This window comes from Fringilla coelebs, assembly GCF_963513975.1.
Source record: "Fringilla coelebs genome assembly, chromosome: 3".
Lineage (NCBI taxonomy): Eukaryota > Metazoa > Chordata > Aves > Passeriformes > Fringillidae > Fringilla > Fringilla coelebs.
Window position 1 is genome coordinate 102,547,572 of NC_140030.1, and position 5,371 is coordinate 102,552,942.

A 5,371-nucleotide genomic window follows, 5' to 3' on the forward strand; every position below is an offset into this window, starting at 1 on the left:
TTTGGGTCTTTTGTCAGTATAAGTGCAAAGAGATCATGCTGATAATCTTGTAATAACATTTTGTAGATTGCATATTGATTAAAAAAATAAAGTTGTATTTCAAACTAGCAGTTTCTTGTCGCCTTACTAGAAATGTATCAAGCTAGTTTTGCAATTACTGTAATTAACTGGTTGATCTTGATCATCAGGTATTGCAGCTCATAAGAAAGAGCAGTTCTAGTCTCTGAGTGGGGAATATCACTCAGATAAAGCTGGTAGCAGAAAGCTCAGTGATGCACTATATTAATCACAAAATGGTTTGGGACGGAAGGGGCCTTGAAGATCCTCCAGTTCCAATCCCCCTACCATGCATAGGGACAATTTTCCCTACACCAGGCTGTGCAATGTCCCAGCCAACCATGAACACTTCCAGAGGTGGAGCATCCACAGCTTCTCTGGGCAACCTGCGCCGGTGCCTCACCACCCTCCCAGTAAAGAATTTCTTCCTTACATCTAATCCATACCTGCCCTCTTTCAATTTAAAACATTCTTCCTTGTCCTAGCACTAATTGCTCTTGTCACAGCTTTTTGTAACCCCCTTTAGGTGCTGTAAGGTCTCCCTAGAACCTTTTTCTTCTCCAGGGGGAACAGCTCTCTCAGCCTGTCCTCACAGGAGAGCTGCTCCAGCCCTCTGAGCACCTCTGTGGCCACACTCTGAACTCGCTCCAGCAGCTCTGCGTCCGTCTCGTGTTGGGGCTCCCAGAGCTGGACGCAACACTCTGGGGGGTTCTTAGAATGATTTATGGCAGACCCTTTTCTGCTTTATTTCCTTGCAATACTAACCCAAAGAATACCGTGGTTTTTCCTGTTGAGTGCTCCCTCTGGTCTCTCTGGGGCATTTGAATATAATCTAGTGACAACTGTTTAAGACTTTCACAAATTTCAAAGTCTGTTCTGTTACTAGGGAAACAGTGAGACCTCTGTGGGGAAATATGGGAATGAGGCAAGAGGTTTATGAGGCAGCATTCAAAGAATGGGCTTAAAGAATAAAATAACCGTGCCGCTTGTCCTGTGCTGCAGTGTCTGTAGCAAAGCAATCAGCTATTCTGGGAACCACAGAGAAATTGAGTTAACATCCATTTTCACTTCAGTGCTGTGCTATCCTTCAGTGAGCACCTGCAAATGGAAAGCAGGTATCTAGCAAAAGTATGGTTCCCTTAAAGAGCTTAAACATTGTGCAGTGTTTAAAAGTATCAGCAAACAACGTGATTCAGGGACATGAAAAAAATGAGATGGGAAATTGCTAGAATATAAGTAAAAACATGAAAATATTTATTTTGGGACACCTTCCTAGTATTTTCAATACCTTCTTTGTGCTGTTTTATAGGTCTATTCTTTCCTTAGCAAAAACAACCAGTAATTTTTTACAAGAACAAGCATAACATGTTGTAAGTGGTGCTCCCTGCTGAAGCCTCACTAATAAAAAGAAAAGAAAAGCATTGGCTCAACATTCTACTTTGCCATCCCAAATCCCCATGTGATTAGGTATTTCTGGTTGTGAGTGGGTACAATCTAGTATTACTTTGCACTGAGTTGGCCTTTTTGCTTTAATTGAGAATAACTCACTTCCATTCCCAGCAATAAAAGTCCAAGGGGCAAACGTCGGAAGTAGGGATGTGCTGGGAGTAGAAGAGATGCGTGAGGAGTGACCAGCAGCGGGGGTAAGAGAGAGGAAGCAGGGAGTGAGCTGGGAGCGGGCAGGAGAGGGCAGCAAGCAGAGAGTGTTTGCACAGAGTTGTCTCTAAGGAGAACTGATGCCTCTCCAAGTCAAGTTGAAAAGTTTACCAAGGAAAGGGACTGAAACAGAAAAGTGCGGGGGAACCCATGCAGAGAAGCGCCTTCAAGGGAAGGTATTGAGAACAAAGTTGGGAACGGCTGCGGGTGGCTCGCTGGGGAAAGGAAGCGAATGGTCTCCTGGGGTGGGGAGGAGGAGCTGAAGCAGCTGGAGAAGGAGCAGGGGAACACGGGCAGAGCCACCGCAGGCACCGCAGGTGGCTGTGAGACTGATGGGGGGCACAGGGAAGGCTGCCCACCCGAGCAGGGCAGGGCCAGGCCAGGCAGGGGTCTGCTGGTTTTTGGCTTCCTTTTTCTACCTCTGTCGAGGTCGCGATTGAAGGCTCTTGAGACGATAGTTCGTGTTCAGACTCAGACACATCAGTGTTACAGTCTCACAGCAGTGAGTTCTGCAGTCCTTCATTAGCAAGGCACAAAATGCTTAACTCTCTCTTGCTACAAAGTGTTTTAAGGCTAAACTATCCAATTAAGAAATGACGCCTAAATTATTTTCACTTTTAACCCAATAACTAATCCCTCGAACTCAGCACTGTGGACTTTTCTGTCCAATTACAAAATACCAGCCAAACCTGTGAAGAAGAAGGAAGAAGAAGGTAAAAGAAGAACAACCTGTCTCTGCCCTAAAACCTCCATCTTTCTTCATATTTATTACTATATTCTAAAACCCCAAACTCTAAGTTTTCCACCCTGTGATATTACACACTTCTAACCAACTACACACCCATAATCCCAGTGCTATCAATCAATTTTGGAAGCTTGTTCCATGGCCTCAGGTCAAATGCAGTGCTCTCCTGGGAGTCAGAGCCTGTCTGTACAGAAACCTAAAATTCTCAGTATCCAGAACTCCAAGAGGGGCCCTGCTTTCATACAGTGCATCCTGCAATTGTGCACCAAGCAGAACTTGCCGGGCCTGGAGCATCCCCTGTTTCACACCTGCACCACTCAGCAGTGGTGACCTGTCCTCAGGACAATCTCGCTCATGCCATGGAAATGACAAGGACAATGCTGTAAGGAATGCAATGAAAATATCAAACAAACCCAGCAGTAAAGAAGGGAGGATTTAAAGTAAGAATTTAGGCATTAGCCTGGTGATATCCAGAGGTGAGCTACCACGGTAACCTTCTTGGACTTGCCGTCTGAGAAGGGACCTTCATGTGTCATCTGTAGCATGGAGCAGATGTCACTGTCTAAATGGAAGTAATGACACCAGGATTTAGATGAGACTTCATCTGAAATGGAGGGAACCAACCACTGCCTGAACAGAAACAGGGAAAGGCTGGTTTAGCCCCCTCCATGTAAATCCATTACTGAATATCTTTGATGCTAATTATGTGATTATAATGTCAAAATGAGAGTGCAGAAAATCTGCTCTGGGTAGGTCTACTCAAAAGTGGAGCTGAAAAAAAACCCACCAAAAATGGAAAGGTGTGTACAGCTGTGTATTAGGACACAGGAGCTCCTCCCTGTTTTCTCAGAAAAAGAAGCTCAGGAATATGACCTTTAGCAAATACTGGGGTCCTCATATAAATGCTTCCCACAGCTAGTATGACAATGAAGGTTACTCTCCACACATCTGAGTTATTCCTTAGCAGAGTTAAATTGGTATTAATGAGGCAGTAAGAAGGACAGCCTGGCTACTTAGCTGTGCTTCAGCCTGTCTCTCAAAGTCACTTGCTGTGTGATTTTAGTGGTTGCTTGGTGCTGCAAATTCCACTGCTGGTGCAAAGGCCTGATGCAGTCACTCAGCTGTATTCCTTTTGAAATTACCAAATGCAAAGTTAGGCAGAGCAAACTAGCCTTGACCAAGACATGCTGCTCTCCTCTTACTTAACTTCACACTAAAACTGCTGGACTTCTGCAATCATCTGCTCAACAATGAACTTCCAGCAGCCAATTCAAATAAGGAGAACTGATGTTTCTGGCGTTTATTCTCCCACTGCACCCTGCCTCTGTGTGGTGCTGCACCCCCCAGAAGTTAATCCCTCCCCTGGAGCACGGAGCAGATGAGTGGCAATTACAGACAGGTGAGATTTCATCCACTGATGAAGAAGGGTAAAACCAGATGGCAGGCAAAGGACTTAAAGAGCCATGAAGGCACAGACAATGGACAAAAGAGGAGGGAGCTGGACTGTGGCTTTTCTTAGGATGCAGGTCAGGAGGTTGGGGTCTCTCTGGGAAAAAATACACATCTGTATATCATTCCCAGGGAAAGAAAGCAGATAGCAAAGGAGAGGCTATCAGCACAGGGGCTGAGCACTGAGCCTGACACCAGCAGGAGTGTGATAGAAAAGAACAAGTACAGTGAAATGACCCCTCCCCACCCCAGGTGGCTGCTGTTTCCCTTTGAGGCTTTCTGTCCACAAAAGGCATATGTATCAGGGTGAGTATTCAGGAGAGGAAAGGCTTGTTTCATCCTTAATTTGGCTTACTGATACTACACAAGTGTTTGGGCTTATTGAGGAGCTGAGATATACAGTACTATTCAGTATATTCAATCCATCAGACTGCCATTTTTATATAGCAGTTTGTACAGGTCAGAGCCCTTCATAAACCACCCAATGTCCTGAAAATTTGTCATTACATTGAATTAAGGGAGAGCTCTTTGTATAGTTCTGATAAAATGGCTTAAATCAGGTAAAAAAAAGGGAGGCTCTTGAAGAAGAAGGAGTCATGATAAATGAAAAAGGAAGAAATCACAGGTCCCAGTATTATCTGTCTCAGAACTCCGAGGGAGATGATGAAGCTTGTAACAAAATCACGCTGTTAATAAAATTGATTATGAGACTGGAGTGCCATATATCTATGAGTCAACAGCTGAAAACAAAGGGAACACATTAGAGGATATCTTTAAAATGAAATTACACCTCTGCTCATGTCATGTTATCTCCATGAGGACTGCCAGGATTCTGCAACCAGTTCCTGCTAAGAATGATTGCCTTTACTTGGAAAGAAAAGGCAAGATGGTGTTTGTATAATATGCCTTGAGAAAGAATTTTGCAGCCCTGCAGTTGTGTGGCTGTTCCTCTCCAGCAGCAATGCTGGATTTAAACAGGAGAGGGCATTCATGACCAAGCATCTGAGTGTGCTGAGGGTTCTCCGTTTCTTAGAGGGAAGACATTTGAAAATGGAAACTTTTTTTTTAATGATTAATAAAGGCTTATCATCCAAAAATAAATCTTCTCTAGACATCATGTACCAAAAGGAGTATAAATAATTACAAATTAAAACCTGTCTAGTAAACGAATGTTTGAGGTGCCCTTAAGCAGCACTATCCCAAAGGCAGACAAAACCCCTGAAAAATCAGGAGGGTTTGAACAGCATGCTAATATTTTCTTTTCTAAAACTCTGGTGAGCTCTTAAAGAGACTACAATGGGGACAGCTGGACTGAAAGCTGAACCAAGACTGATGAAACCCCAATGCTGTTTCTGCATGCCATCTGTGAGCTTGGGCAAGATATTTGGTGGGTCTGTGCCTCAGTTTCTTCTCTTAAAAGTGGGATTAAATGTTAAAAAATTCCATAAGCATGAAAATGACAAC